The sequence below is a fragment of the Leptodactylus fuscus genome, chromosome 6 (assembly GCF_031893055.1).
Source record: "Leptodactylus fuscus isolate aLepFus1 chromosome 6, aLepFus1.hap2, whole genome shotgun sequence".
In the NCBI taxonomy this organism is placed as follows: Eukaryota; Metazoa; Chordata; class Amphibia; order Anura; family Leptodactylidae; genus Leptodactylus; species Leptodactylus fuscus.
In genome coordinates this window covers 4182801-4200041 of record NC_134270.1, presented here as the reverse complement: position 1 = coordinate 4200041, position 17241 = coordinate 4182801, and positions in this window count along the sequence as shown.

Genomic DNA, 17241 nt, shown 5'->3' with positions numbered 1-17241 from the left:
TTTTATAATTAACACCCCCCCCCCCCACCCCACCCCACCCCCCCCCCCTCCCCCCCAACCCCCTTTATAAATATGATGCTACGCCCCTTTTTATATAAGCTCTCCTTTTGCGCTGGCATAAATGATATTTCTTTGATAGAAAGGAATATCGTTCATTTCAGCGCAAAAAGTGCCCGCCCCCCTTTTTTATATATATGCTTCTCTCCTTTTGCGCTGGCATAAATGATATTTCTTTGATAGAAAGGAATATCGTTCATTTCAGCGCAAAAGTGTCCGCCCCCCTTTTATATATATGCTTCTCACCTTTTGCGCTGGCATAAACGATATTTCTTTGATAGAAAGGAATATCGTTCATTTCAGCGCAAAAGTGTCAGCCCCCTTTTTATATATGCTTCTCCTTTTGCACTAGCATGAATGATATTTCTTTAAGGAATATCACTCAGCCCATTGCAAAAGTGTCTATAGTTTTATTTAAGATAAATAATATACCTATTTATTGTTGATGTAACCAGCTATGCACTTCAGCACCGCTGCGTGGCGTCATGAGTCAAGCTCCTACACATCCACCCCAGAAGACGGCAAGACATATTGTGACATGGCCGTACAAAGTTCCCCTAATACAACTATGGACCGTGCTTCTGCGCAAGCGTGTAGCGCAAAAACATGTCTTGACATGTAGAGGACCTGACCACAATGAGCGATTGGCATGACCGCGCATGGCTTTTCAGCAGAACTTATGGTACATTCTGCGTACGAGCAAAAACCACAAACACACAGCATTTATTTTAAAAAATATATAATAATTTTATTCAGAATACCAAAAAAAAAACCAAAACAAACACAAACACATGAAATATTATTATTACAATGTTAACCACGCCTGCTGTAATAGTGGAAAAGTTCTCACTTTAGGTAATAAAGTCGCATGGGGCAGTCCCGAGGCTGTGGGTGATGAGGGAAAAATGTGGGTTCTGGACCGAGGTAGTTCTGAAGTTGAGGGATGAGTTAAATTCATTTTTAAAAGGTCCAGATTTTCCCTTCTGGTCGGATTACCCACTACACTGGAGGGTATATTTAATTCGGCCATCGAGCTGAAAAATACATCCCAGCCGGGAGGCGTATTCTTTTTCACCAAGCTGTGACTCTGCGTGGCGTGTTTAATGAGGTCCAACATATTAGATCCGGGGATCGGTTCCCCTCTGTAAATAAATTCACCTTTGTCATTCCAGGCTGTGACATCTGATTTCTGATCCATTTTGCTCAGTATAATTTCTGCGCTCCTTTTAAAGCGCGGGCTGACACTGTCAACAATTTCACGGATTGAAGCATTTTTATCAGGTAGTGTATTTGACAATTGCTGGTGGTCGGTGAGAGGAGACGCAATAAGGTTCAAACTAGATAACTCGGTCGTCTCCTGTTTTACAAGATTCAAGTACCTCGCTAGCACCTCTGTGTATCTCTTAATTTTCACATCGTCAGGGAGATCTCTACGCTGTAAAATGTTGCTAAGCTCCTCCTCCAGAGTGTGCAGGGTATTTTGGCGCATAGTGGGTGCTGATGTAATAGTCTGTTTTAGTTTGTTAAGTTCACTTTTAGGAACCAGGTACATTTTCTCTGCGTGTTCCATTACTTATTAGCAATAAGACCAGCTATTAGCGGTATAGCAAAACTCAGCAGAGGTCCTATAAATCCGCCGCACTGGTTCACTATGCGCTTCTTTTTCTTTGCGTCTATATATTTATTCCCCAGCTGTCTTATAGACTTACGCCATTTCTTGAGTATATTCTTCTGTCTCTCTTTTAGAGGGATTCTACCTTTCAAAATATTTAAAGCAATTTCACCTATGGCCAGTATTAAATCTCTACTGGCATTGCGTAAAATTGATGTCCTGAGCGGCGGGGGTGCCTTCACCAGAGTTTTTAAGAGGTGCCAGTTACGGCGTATTCTCTCAGACATCTTGTCGATACTATGCGCAGGACATAGAATGTGACTAGATCTCTAAGTTTTTGTCTTATTAACCTTTGTACCGCAGGCCATGGGTTTTTCTGAAACAAAAGGTCATTTTCCCCACTTTTTTAATACTGAAAAGAATCAAAACTATGTGGGACCTTTACCGCCGCCAGAGGCTTACGGGGTACAGTACATGATGGATAGTGAGAAGAAAGAGTTCATGGCGTGGTATGAGACACAAAAAGATGTGAAATTTGATTTTAAATCAGAGCTGAAAGCATATTGCAAACAAGATGTTGAAGTGTTGCGTCAAGCTTGTATCCGGTATAGGGATCGTGTTATTGAAATGACAGAGAAAGAGGTTGTCAGATACTGTCCGGAACAGCGGGCGAATATTGTGGTAACTGTATATATTGATCCATTTCAGCTTACTACTTTGGCGTCTGTGTGCATGTCTATGTACAGGTTTAAATTCTTGCCGAAAAGGCGTATAGCTATCGTGCCCGCTGACAATTACAACAAGACAAAAAAGCGTTATTCAACACCTGCTATACAGTGGCTCATGTATGTAGCACGCAATGAGAATATTGAGATACAACACGCTTTGAGAGGTGGCGAAAAGAAAGTGGGGATATATTTTTTAGACGGTTATGCTAATGTTAATGGCCAGGAGACAGCATTTGAATTTCAGGGTTGTTTTTATCACGGTTGTCGTGTCTGCTATAATGATGAAGATGAAAATAGTGTCACTGCCACCACTTTTGGTCAGTTGTACTACAATACTATGGGGTGTTAATTATAAAATGGCCGTAGTGACGTCAAAAATAATCATATAAAAGGGGGCGTGGTCATATAATAAAAGGGGGCGTGGTTACATCAAAAAAGGGGCGGGCACCTGTCACTTTTTAGTTTGACGAGAAGGGGGTCTGTTACACTACTATAGTTCATTCCTTTGGGTATCCGTGTATCCAATTTTAGGACCCAAAAGGCTTCTCTGATTCTAACTAGGTGTTCCCAATTACCTCTTCTTCTTGGTTTTGCAATATGTTCAATAGCCTTAAATCTAAGGGTAGAAATATCTCCATCATGCGCTTCCCGAAAATGTCTGGTCACTCCTGTGATTTTCATAGAGTTTTTATTAGTGACACTCTGCACGTGTTCAGAAATCCTGGCTTTCAATGATCTGATCGTACTTCCCACATAGTAGACGTTACATGCCATGCACATGACCATACAGTATATACTACATGGTCTGTAGTGCAGTTCATGAAACCATCTACATTAAATGTCAAGGTGTTGGAAGAATTTTTAAATATAGATGTTTTTTCTACATACCTACAAACTTGGCACCTATTCATACCGCACTTGTAAAAACCCTTAACATGTAGCCAAGTTTCTGAGCTGGGTTTACTTTTGTCTGTGTATAGACTAGGTGACAGGTAATTACTAGAGATGAGCGAACAGTGTTCTTTCGAACTCATGTTCGATCGGATATTAGGCTGTTCGGCATGTTCGAATCGAACACCGCGTGGTAAAGTGCGCCATTACTCGATTCCCCTCCCACCTTCCCTGGCGCCTTTTTTGCTCCAATAACAGCGCAGGGTAGGTGGGACAGGAACTACGACACCGGTGACGTTGAAAAAAGTAGACAAAACCCATTGGCTGCCGAAAACATGTGACCTCTAATTTAAAAGAACAGCGCCGCCCAGCTTCGCGTCATTCTGAGCTTGCAATTCACCGAGGACGGAGGTTTCCGTCCAGCTAGCTAGGGCTTAGATTCTGGGTAGGCAGGGACAGGCTAGGATAGGAAGGAGAAGACAACCAACAGCTCTTGTAAGAGCTAAATTCCAGGGAGAAGCTTGTCAGTGTAACGTGGCACTGACGGGCTCAATCGCCGCAACCCAGCTTTCCCAGGATCCTGAATGGAATACACTGTCAGTGTATTCCCGTATACCCGATATATACCCCCGATACCCGTTCCAACGGTGTGCCCCCCCACCTTCACCCCAGAAATACCCTGCAAGTCCCCTAGCAATAGAATTGGGGCTATATACACCCACTATTTTTGCTACTGCCATATAGTGCCATTGTCTGACTGGGAATTCAAAGAATATATTGGGGTTACGTGCACCCACAATTTTTACTACTGGTATACAGTGCCAGTTTCTGACTGGGAATTCAAAGAATATATTGGGGTTATAAATACCCTCATTTCTTGCTACTGGTATATAGTGCCAGTTTCTGACTGGGAATTCAAAGAATATATTGGGGTTACGTGCACCCACAATTTTTACTACTGGTATACAGTGCCAGTTTCTGACTGGGAATTCAAAGAATATATTGGGGTTATAAATACCCTCATTTCTTGCTACTGGTATATAGTGCCATTGTCTGACTGGGAATTCAAAGAATATATTGGGGTTACGTGCACCCAAAATTTTTACTACTGGTATACAGTGCCAGTTTCTGACTGGGAATTCAAAGAATATATTGGGGTTATAAATACCCTCATTTCTTGCTACTGCCATATAGTGCCATTGTCTGACTGGGAATTTAAAGAATATATTGGGGTTACGTGCACCCACAATTTTTGCTACTGGTATATAGTGCCAATTTCTAACTGGGAATTCAAAATGCGCAAGGCTCCCGGAAAGGGACGTGGACGAGGCCGTGGGCGAGGTCGGGGGAATGGTTCTGGGGAGCAAGGTAGCAGTGAAACCACAGGGCGTCCCGTGCCTACTCCTGTGGGGCAGCAAGCATTGCGCCACTCCACAGTGCCAGGGTTGCTTGCCACATTAACTAAACTGCAGGGTACAAACCTTAGTAGGCCCGAGAACCAGGAACAGGTCTTGCAATGGCTGTCAGAGAACGCTTACAGCACATTGTCCAGCAGCCAGTCAGACTCTGCCTCCTCTCCTCCTATTACCCAACAGTCTTGTCCTCCTTCCTCCCAAAATTCCCAAGCTTCACAGAACAATAACCCCAACTGTCCCTGCTCCCCAGAGCTGTTCTCCGCTCCTTTCATTGTCCCTCAACCTGCCTCTCCACGTCACGATTCCACGAACCTAACAGAGGAGCATCTGTGTCCAGATGCTCAAACACTAGAGTCTCCTCCATCTCCGTTCGATTTGGTGGTGGATGACCAGCAACCCACCCTCATCGACGATGATGTGACGCAGTTGCCGTCAGGGCATCCAGTTGACCGGCGCATTGTGCGGGAGGAGGAGATGAGACAGGAGTTGGAAGAGGAAGTGGTGGGTGATGAGGACACTGACCCGACCTGGACAGGGGGGATGTCAAGCGGGGAAAGTAGTGTGGATGTTGAGGCAAGTGCAGCACCAAAAAGGGTAGCTAGAGGCAGAGGCAGAGGTCAGCAGCTTAGGCGAAGCCAGGCCACACCCGGAATCTCCCAAGATGTTCCAGTTCGTACCCAGCCCCGAAAAACTCCCACCTCGAGGGCACGTTTCTCGAAGGTGTGGAGTTTTTTCAAGGAATGCGCCGAGGACAGATATAGTGTTGTCTGCACAATTTGCCTCTCGAAATTGATTAGGGGCTCTGAGAAGAGCAACCTGTCCACCACTTCAATGCGCCGTCATTTGGAATCCAAGCACTGGAATCAGTGGCAGGCAGCAACGGCAGGACAAAGGCCGCCTGCCGTTCACGCCACTGCCACTGCCTCTGCCACTGCCTCTGCCTCTGCCACTGCCACTGCTGACTGTGCTGGCGATGCACTCCAGAGGACGAGCCAGGACACCACTTCATCTGCCTCCGCCACTTTGTTGACTTCTCCCTCATCCTCCCCTGTTCCTGTCTTATCTCCTTCTCCTGCACCATCAAAGGCACCATCAGGCGCTTCTTTACAACAACCCACCATCTCTCAGACATTGGAGCGGCGGCAGAAATACACTGCTAACCACCCACACGCGCAAGCCTTGAACGCCAACATCGCTAAACTGCTGGCCCAGGAGATGTTGGCGTTCCGGCTTGTTGAAACTCCCGCCTTCCTGGACCTGATGGCAACTGCGGCACCTCGCTATGCCGTCCCTAGCCGTCACTACTTCTCCCGGTGTGCCGTCCCCGCCTTGCACCAGCACGTGTCACTCAACATCAGGCGGGCCCTTAGTTCAGCGCTTTGCACAAAGGTCCACTTGACCACCGACGCGTGGACAAGTGCATGCGGACAGGGACGCTACATTTCACTGACGGCACACTGGGTGAATGTAGTTGAGGCTGGGACTGCTTCCCAAACTGGCCCGGTGTACCTCGTCTCCCCGCCTAACATTCCTGGCAGGGACACGAGAAGAACACCCCCCTCCTCCTCCTCCTCTACCGCCTCCTCCTCCGCCACCGCCTCCTCCTCCGCCACCGCCTCCTCCTCCGCTGTTAGATTGACCCCAGCTACGAGTTGGAAACGTTGCAGCACTGGCGTTGGTAGACGTCAGCAGGCTGTGCTGAAGCTGATCAGCTTGGGGGACAGACAGCACACTGCCTCCGAGGTGAGGGATGCCCTCCTCGATGAGACGGCAATATGGTTTGAGCCGCTGCACCTGGGCCCAGGCATGGTCGTTTGTGATAACGGCCGGAACCTGGTAGCAGCTCTGGAGCTTGCCGGACTCCAACATGTTCCATGCCTGGCCCACGTCTTCAACCTAGTGGTGCAACGTTTCCTAAAGAGCTACCCCAATGTTCCAGAGCTACTGGTGAAAGTGCGGCGCATGTGCGCCCACTTTCGCAAGTCGACAGTAGCCGCTGCTAGCTTAAAATCTCTCCAGCAACGCCTGCATGTGCCACAACACCGGCTTTTGTGCGACGTCCCCACACGCTGGAACTCAACGTTTCAGATGTTGAATAGAGTGGTTGAGCAGCAGAAACCTTTGATGGAATACCAGCTACAAAACCCTAGGGTGCCACAAAGTCAGCTGCCTCAGTTTCTCATCCATGAGTGGCCATGGATGAGAGACCTTTGTGACATCCTACGGGTGTTTGAGGAGTCCACAAGGAGGGTGAGCTCTGAGGATGCGATGGTGAGCCTTACAATCCCGCTCTTGTGTGTTCTGAGAGAATCCCTGATTGACATCAGGGATAACTCAGATCACACAGAGGAGTCAGGGATAGCATCCGATCCGTCACAGCTGGAGAGTAGGTCCACACATCTGTCCGCTTCATCGCGTTTAATGGAGGAGGAGGAGGAGGAGGAGGAGGAAGAAGAGTTGTCCGATGATGTGATGGTGATACAGGAGGCTTCCGGGCAACTTCGAATCGTCCCATTGTTGCAGCGCGGATGGGTAGACATGGAGGATGAGGAGGAAATGGAGATTGAACTTTCCGGTGGGGCCAGAGGAGTCATGCCAACTAACACTGTGGCAGACATGGCTGAGTTCATGTTGGGGTGCTTTACAACCGACAAGCGTATTGTCAAAATCATGGAGGACAACCAGTACTGGATCTTTGCTATCCTTGACCCCCGGTATAAAAACAACATCTCGTCTTTTATTCCGGTAGAGGGGAGGGCCAATCGCATCAATGCTTGCCACAGGCAATTGGTGCAGAATATGATGGAGATGTTTCCAGCATGTGACGTTGGCGGCAGGGAGGACAGTTCCTCCAGTAGGCGACCAAGTTCTCACCGGTCCACACAAACGAGGGGCACACTGTCTAAGGTCTGGGACACCTTGATGGCACCCCCTCGCCAAAGTGCCGCCACAGAGGGTCCTAGTGTCACCAGGCGTGAGAAGTATAGGCGCATGTTGCGGGAATACCTTTCCGACCACAGCCCTGTCCTCTCCGACCCCTCTGCGCCCTACACGTATTGGGTGTCGAAGTTGGACCTGTGGCTTGAACTTGCCCTATATGCCTTGGAGGTGCTGTCCTGTCCTGCCGCCAGCGTCCTATCTGAGAGGGTGTTCAGTGCAGCCGGTGGCATCATCACTGACAAGCGCACCCGTCTGTCAGCTGAGAGTGCCGACCGGCTCACTTTGATAAAAATGAACCACCACTGGATAGAGCCTTCATTTTTGCGCCCACCTGTGTAAAGCACCCCAACATGAAACTCCATGTCTGTACTCAACCTCTCCAATTCCTCCGCATCCTCATACTCATCCACCATAAGCGTTGCACAATTCTGCTAATACTAGGCTCCCTCCAACATGATTTCCCCCAACTCTGCTGGTTAGAGGCTCCCTCCACCCTGATTTCCACCAACTCTGCTGGTTAGAGGCTCCCTCCACCCTGCTTTCCCACAACTCTGCTGGTTAGAGGCTCCCTCCACCATGAATTTGCCCAAACTGGGCTGGTTAGAGGCTCCCTCCACCATGAATTGGTCCAAATTGGGCTGGTTAGAGGCTCCCTCCACCATGAATTGGTCCAAACTGGGCTGGTTAGAGGGTCCCTCCACCATGAATTGGTCCAAACTGGGCTGGTTAGAGGCTCCCTCCACCATGAATTGGTCCAAATTGGGGTTTTTAGAGGCTCCCTCCACCATGAATTGGTCCAAACTGGGCTGTTTAGAGGCTCCCTCCACCATGAATTGGTCCAAACTGGGCTGGTTAGAGGCTCCCTCCACCATGAATTGGTCCAAACTGGGCTGGTTAGAGGCTCCCTCCACCATGAATTTGCCCAAACTGGGCTGTTTAGAGGCTCCCTCCACCATGAATTGGTCCAAATTGGGGTTTTTAGAGGCTCCCTCCACCATGAATTGGTCCAAATTGGGGTTTTTAGAGGCTCCCTCCACCATGAATTGGTCCAAACTGGGGTTTTTAGAGGCTCCCTCCACCATGAATTTGCCCAAACTGGGCTGTTTAGAGGCTCCCTCCAGCATGAATTGGTCCAAACTGGAGTTTTTAGAGGCTCCCTCCACCATGAATTGGTCCAAACTGGGGTTTTTAGAGGCTCCCTCCACCATGAATTTGCCCAAACTGGGCTGTTTAGAGGCTCCCTCCAGCATGAATTGGTCCAAACTGGGGTTTTTAGAGGCTCCCTCCACCATGAATTGGTCCAAACTGGGGTTTTTAGAGGCTCCCTCCACCATGAATTGGTCCAAATTGGGGTTTTTAGAGGCTCCCTCCACCATGAATTGGTCCAAACTGGGGTTTTTAGAGGCTCCCTCCACCATGAATTTGCCCAAACTGGGCTGTTTAGAGGCTCCCTCCAGCATGAATTGGTCCAAACTGGGGTTTTTAGAGGCTCCCTCCACCATGAATTGGTCCAAACTGGGTTTTTAGAGGCTCCCTCCACCATGAATTTGCCCAAACTGGGCTGTTTAGAGGCTCCCTCCAGCATGAATTGGTCCAAACTGGGGTTTTTAGAGGCTCCCTCCACCATGAATTGGTCCAAACTGGGCTGGTTAGAGGCTCCCTCCACCATGAATTGGTCCAAACTGGGCTGGTTAGAGGCTCCCTCCACCATGAATTGGTCCAAATTGGGGTTTTTAGAGGCTCCCTCCACCATGAATTGGTCCAAACTGGGCTGTTTAGAGGCTCCCTCCACCATGAATTGGTCCAAACTGGGCTGGTTAGAGGCTCCCTCCACCATGAATTGGTCCAAACTGGGCTGGTTAGAGGCTCCCTCCACCATGAATTGGTCCAAACTGGGCTGGTTAGAGGCTCCCTCCACCATGAATTGGTCCAAATTGGGGTTTTTAGAGGCTCCCTCCACCATGAATTGGTCCAAACTGGGCTGTTTAGAGGCTCCCTCCACCATGAATTGGTCCAAACTGGGTTTTTTAGAGGCTCCCTCCACCATGAATTGGTCCAAACTGGGGTTTTTAGAGGCTCCCTCCACCATGAATTGGTCCAAACTGGGGTTTTTAGAGGCTCCCTCCACCATGAATTTGCCCAAACTGGGCTGTTTAGAGGCTCCCTCCACCATGAATTGGTCCAAACTGGGTTTTTTAGAGGCTCCCTCCACCATGAATTGGTCCAAACTGGGGTTTTTAGAGGCTCCCTCCACCATGAATTGGTCCAAACTGGGGTTTTTAGAGGCTCCCTCCACCATGAATTTGCCCAAACTGGGCTGTTTAGAGGCTCCCTCCACCATGAATTGGTCCAAATTGGGGTTTTTAGAGGCTCCCTCCACCATGAATTGGTCCAAATTGGGGTTTTTAGAGGCTCCCTCCACCATGAATTGGTCCAAACTGGGGTTTTTAGAGGCTCCCTCCACCATGAATTTGCCCAAACTGGGCTGTTTAGAGGCTCCCTCCAGCATGAATTGGTCCAAACTGGAGTTTTTAGAGGCTCCCTCCACCATGAATTGGTCCAAACTGGGGTTTTTAGAGGCTCCCTCCACCATGAATTTGCCCAAACTGGGCTGTTTAGAGGCTCCCTCCAGCATGAATTGGTCCAAACTGGGGTTTTTAGAGGCTCCCTCCACCATGAATTGGTCCAAACTGGGGTTTTTAGAGGCTCCCTCCACCATGAATTGGTCCAAATTGGGGTTTTTAGAGGATCCCTCCACCATGAATTGGTCCAAACTGGGGTTTTTAGAGGCTCCCTCCACCATGAATTTGCCCAAACTGGGCTGTTTAGAGGCTCCCTCCAGCATGAATTGGTCCAAACTGGGGTTTTTAGAGGCTCCCTCCACCATGAATTGGTCCAAACTGGGGTTTTTAGAGGCTCCCTCCACCATGAATTTGCCCAAACTGGGCTGTTTAGAGGCTCCCTCCACCATGAATTGGTCCAAACTGGGTTTTTAGAGGCTCCCTCCACCATGAATTTGCCCAAACTGGGCTGTTTAGAGGCTCCCTCCAGCATGAATTGGTCCAAACTGGGGTTTTTAGAGGCTCCCTCCACCATGAATTGGTCCAAACTGGGCTGGTTAGAGGCTCCCTCCACCATGAATTGGTCCAAACTGGGCTGGTTAGAGGCTCCCTCCACCATGAATTGGTCCAAATTGGGGTTTTTAGAGGCTCCCTCCACCATGAATTGGTCCAAACTGGGCTGTTTAGAGGCTCCCTCCACCATGAATTGGTCCAAACTGGGCTGGTTAGAGGCTCCCTCCACCATGAATTGGTCCAAACTGGGCTGGTTAGAGGCTCCCTCCACCATGAATTGGTCCAAACTGGGCTGGTTAGAGGCTCCCTCCACCATGAATTGGTCCAAATTGGGGTTTTTAGAGGCTCCCTCCACCATGAATTGGTCCAAACTGGGCTGTTTAGAGGCTCCCTCCACCATGATTTGGTCCAAACTGGGTTTTTTAGAGGCTCCCTCCACCATGAATTGGTCCAAATTGGGGTTTTTAGAGGCTCCCTCCACCATGAATTGGTCCAAACTGGGGTTTTTAGAGGCTCCCTCCACCATGAATTTGCCCAAACTGGGCTGTTTAGAGGCTCCCTCCACCATGAATTGGTCCAAACTGGGTTTTTTAGAGGCTCCCTCCACCATGAATTGGTCCAAACTGGGGTTTTTAGAGGCTCCCTCCACCATGAATTGGTCCAAACTGGGGTTTTTAGAGGCTCCCTCCACCATGAATTTGCCCAAACTGGGCTGTTTAGAGGCTCCCTCCACCATGAATTGGTCCAAATTGGGGTTTTTAGAGGCTCCCTCCACCATGAATTGGTCCAAATTGGGGTTTTTAGAGGCTCCCTCCACCATGAATTGGTCCAAACTGGGGTTTTTAGAGGCTCCCTCCACCATGAATTTGCCCAAACTGGGCTGTTTAGAGGCTCCCTCCAGCATGAATTGGTCCAAACTGGAGTTTTTAGAGGCTCCCTCCACCATGAATTGGTCCAAACTGGGGTTTTTAGAGGCTCCCTCCACCATGAATTTGCCCAAACTGGGCTGTTTAGAGGCTCCCTCCAGCATGAATTGGTCCAAACTGGGGTTTTTAGAGGCTCCCTCCACCATGAATTGGTCCAAACTGGGGTTTTTAGAGGCTCCCTCCACCATGAATTGGTCCAAATTGGGGTTTTTAGAGGCTCCCTCCACCATGAATTGGTCCAAACTGGGGTTTTTAGAGGCTCCCTCCACCATGAATTTGCCCAAACTGGGCTGTTTAGAGGCTCCCTCCAGCATGAATTGGTCCAAACTGGGGTTTTTAGAGGCTCCCTCCACCATGAATTGGTCCAAACTGGGGTTTTTAGAGGCTCCCTCCACCATGAATTTGCCCAAACTGGGCTGTTTAGAGGCTCCCTCCACCATGAATTGGTCCAAACTGGGTTTTTAGAGGCTCCCTCCACCATGAATTTGCCCAAACTGGGCTGTTTAGAGGCTCCCTCCAGCATGAATTGGTCCAAACTGGGGTTTTTAGAGGCTCCCTCCACCATGAATTGGTCCAAACTGGGCTGGTTAGAGGCTCCCTCCACCATGAATTGGTCCAAACTGGGCTGGTTAGAGGCTCCCTCCACCATGAATTGGTCCAAATTGGGGTTTTTAGAGGCTCCCTCCACCATGAATTGGTCCAAACTGGGCTGTTTAGAGGCTCCCTCCACCATGAATTGGTCCAAACTGGGCTGGTTAGAGGCTCCCTCCACCATGAATTGGTCCAAACTGGGCTGGTTAGAGGCTCCCTCCACCATGAATTGGTCCAAACTGGGCTGGTTAGAGGCTCCCTCCACCATGAATTGGTCCAAATTGGGGTTTTTAGAGGCTCCCTCCACCATGAATTGGTCCAAACTGGGCTGTTTAGAGGCTCCCTCCACCATGAATTGGTCCAAACTGGGTTTTTTAGAGGCTCCCTCCACCATGAATTGGTCCAAACTGGGGTTTTTAGAGGCTCCCTCCACCATGAATTGGTCCAAACTGGGGTTTTTAGAGGCTCCCTCCACCATGAATTTGCCCAAACTGGGCTGTTTAGAGGCTCCCTCCACCATGAATTGGTCCAAACTGGGTTTTTTAGAGGCTCCCTCCACCATGAATTGGTCCAAACTGGGGTTTTTAGAGGCTCCCTCCACCATGAATTGGTCCAAACTGGGGTTTTTAGAGGCTCCCTCCACCATGAATTTGCCCAAACTGGGCTGTTTAGAGGCTCCCTCCACCATGAATTGGTCCAAACTGGGGTTTTTAGAGGCTCCCTCCACCATGAATTGGTCCAAACTGGGGTGTTTAGAGGCTCCCTCCACCATGAATTGGTCCAAACTGGGGTGTTTAGAGTCTCCCTCCACCATGAATTGGTCCAAACTGGGGTTTTTAGAGGCTCCCTCCACCATGAATTTGCCCAAACTCTGCTGGTTAGAGGCTCAATCCACCCTGATTTTCAAAACAAATGTTGGTGCCAACCTCAACTTACTACAAGGGCCAAATTCACTGCTGGTGACAAGCTCTCCTCACTGCAAGTGCCAAATACACATGTTTCAAGGTGTTTTCCTACTGTCAGAGAGGTGGTATTGAGTGTGTAAAGTGTGTAGTTGTTAGGCTGTGATGTTGGGGTAATAGAGGGTCTTTGGTGTGTTAGATGCCCCCAGACATGCTTCCCCTGCTGTCCCAGTGTCATTCCAGAGGTGTTGGCATCATTTCCTGGGGTGTCATAGTGGACTTGGTGACCCTCCAGACACGGATTTGGGTTTCCCCCTTAACGAGTATCTGTTCCCCATAGACTATAATGGGGTTCGAAACCCGTTCGAACACACGAACAGTGAGCGGCTGTTCGATTCGAATTTCGAACCTCGAACATTTTAGTGTTCGCTCATCTCTAGTAATTACTTATTGTTTTTCCTTTCCTAGAAATACATTTCACACCTCCTGTAAGTAAAGTGCTCAGTGTATCATCCTGGTGTAATATACCCATGTTCTTTTTAATTAGTTTTATTACCTCATTGTAATCTGTACTGAACCTAGTTGAAAAATGCAGATTGGTATCGCTAGTTGTAAAAGATTTCTGTTTAGTTTTTTTAGATGACAGTAGGGTTTTTCTATCCATTTTTTCAACTATTCTTCTAGCTTGATTTATTGACCAATTAGAATAGCCCCTTTGTTTTAAACGTTTGAAAAAATCCTTCGATTGTGATTCATAGGTAGTGTCGTCACTACACGCTCTCCTGAGTCGCACATATTCTCCTACTGGCAATGCACGCATGGTGTGTACTGGATGGGAACTTTTTGCGTGCAATAATGCATTACCCGCTTCTTTCTTGCGGAAAAGGCTAGTGTGAACTACGCCCTTATCCGCATCTCCCACCAGATTAATAGTTTGCATGCAGGGAGAGGGAAAAAAAAAGGAAAATACACAGCCTCCCGCTCAATATTTGTTCTTAGAATAATATATCGATATCAAATTCCAAAATTCATAAGATTGGATTACTGACCCATCTATCTGTAGTCCCAGACACGGAATATGCGCACGGACTTCTCCGCTCCTCCGGTCAGAAGTATTCATACACGTCCACAGGAATAAAAAATTGAAGATCCAGCGTATCCGTAAAAAATCTTTTTCTTACTTTATTAAATGGTTCGTAGCCACATTAAAATTGGGTCACAGACATGGATGGTATAGGCAAGATGGAAACAGCATTAAGTCTGACTGACGCGTTTCGAGAATATAGTTCTCTTAGTCATAGTCTACCAGACAACTGAGCACAGAGTTTAAATACATGTCTACCTTGCACCTGTCTCAGCTGTACCGAATATAAATTAACCAATCCTGATCATACATAGAAACAAACAGTTAAAACCAATACTAACACACAAAAGAAATACAAAATGCTGCTCCAAACCAACATGATTACAATAAAACATATAAATAAACATATATAAATATATACAACAGACACAAGTACAAAAAAACACATTGTATATTGTCTTGACACTCGATGTCTTTAATTGGGACGATTAAATATCCATACGATGTAAGTCCAACAACTCTAGAAAAGCAAACACACAGTCACATGATAAGATGATTCAATATTACCTTGTATGTTTCCACAATCCCATAAAAAGGACATGCCCGTGTATCCTGCTCCCGTAACGTATTATGCCCATATGAAAGATGGCGTCCGAACTAACTGAGTTTAACAATGCACATGCGCATCCCGATATCGTGTTTGCCCATATTAAACATGGCGCTGCCATCGTTCAAGTATCATAATGCGCATGCGCATCATGTCAGACAGCGAAAACTGTATTCTGCCCTTAATAAACGTGATGTTCATATTACCAATACCCCGCACTGCGCATGCTTTAGGTCCTGCTTACAACGAGATGCAAACCGGACTCAATCACGGAAACTACAGCAGATCGTGGGCCTCACAAACAGATAAGAACTCACAGGATAACCCTTCAATGACACAAAGAAAAATCATGAATGATAATAAACACGCTATGCACAGGTAAGTATATCACATTTTGAAGATAGAAAAAATATATATGTATATGGAAACAAATGTATCCAAATGATGACCACCTAGTATAACTAATGTTATTAAATGGAGTGGATATTATAATGTAATGTACAGGAAACCATGTTGATGTCATAGCGTATACCCAATACCTGGGACGAAACATTGGTTCCTGAAAATAAGTCAGACAATGTATCTAAACATAATATACAAAAAAAGTATTCAACTCCATTAATAAATGTATAACAAATCATTCCGCTTATTAAGGCCATGTGGAAAGCGTGTATTGAGTTTGAATATCCATTTGGCTTCCAATAATTTTAATTGATACTCCCTATCTCCTCCACGGACAGATTTCCTCACCTGGTCAATAGCTTTAAAAGAAAATGTGCTAATATCACTATTATGGTTAGTAATAAAATGTTGTGAGACTCCTGTTGATTTTGCACAATTTTTGTTCACTATGCTATAAATGTGTTCCGCTACCCTGATCTTTACAGCACGTGTGGTACATCCCACATACTTTTTATTACATTCGGTACAAGTTATCATATAGACAACATGTGTACTTGAGCAATTTAAAAATTGTCTTATTTGATAGATGCGCTTCTCCTCAGAATCCTTAAAAATAGGAGTCTTATCCACAAATCTGCACATATTGCATCTATTAGTACCACACTTGAAAAAGCCTTTCAGATGTAACCATGTTTCACTCTGTACTGATGTATTACTATTGTAAAGGCTCGGTGATAACATGTTCCCCAGCGTCTTACCTCTTTTGGAAACATACTTGCACCCTTGTGCTAAGATGGATCCAAGGACCTCATCCTGATATAAAATTGGCATGTTCTTTTTAATAATATCAACAACCTGTTTATAATTGTGGCTGAAGGTGGTAGAAAAATAAACATTCATATTATCAATTTTGGTAGTATTTGTTTCTTTAGGAATAAGCAAAGTTTTCCTATCATAATTTGCCACAATTGTTTCTGCTCTCTTAATGGTCCACTGGGGATAGCCCCTATCTCTAAATCTCTTACCAATCTGTACCCTGTTATTATGAAAATTTTGTTCCGTGGTACAGGCTCTTTTGGCCCTAATCAGTTTCGCCCTCATTGGCAAACTTGGTTATGGCATTCTGGGAACACCTTTTTATATACAATATTCAAAACCCTTTCAGACAAGCAGTGGCCTGGTTTGGCCGTTATATAGATGACCTTTTAATCGTGTGGTGTGGAAGGAACGAGGATATTCCTGCATTTATGAGTTATCTTAATAACAATGATTTCAATCTCAAATTCACGCATAGAGTGGAGGATATCAATATTGATTTCCTGGACATAACCTTAGTTGCGGACACAGACACTGGTACAGTTAAGACTAGTCTTTATAGGAAGCCTTTGTCTGGGAATACTCTACTCCATGCAGACAGCCAGCATCCCACTCATACCAAAAAATCACTTCCTTTAGGCGAACTGATTAGGGCCAAAAGAGCCTGTACCACGGAACAAAATTTTCATAATAACAGGGTACAGATTGGTAAGAGATTTAGAGATAGGGGCTATCCCCAGTGGACCATTAAGAGAGCAGAAACAATTGTGGCAAATTATGATAGGAAAACTTTGCTTATTCCTAAAGAAACAAATACTACCAAAATTGATAATATGAATGTTTATTTTTCTACCACCTTCAGCCACAATTATAAACAGGTTGTTGATATTATTAAAAAGAACATGCCAATTTTATATCAGGATGAGGTCCTTGGATCCATCTTAGCACAAGGGTGCAAGTATGTTTCCAAAAGAGGTAAGACGCTGGGGAACATGTTATCACCGAGCCTTTACAATAGTAATACATCAGTACAGAGTGAAACATGGTTACATCTGAAAGGCTTTTTCAAGTGTGGTACTAATAGATGCAATATGTGCAGATTTGTGGATAAGACTCCTATTTTTAAGGATTCTGAGGAGAAGCGCATCTATCAAATAAGACAATTTTTAAATTGCTCAAGTACACATGTTGTCTAT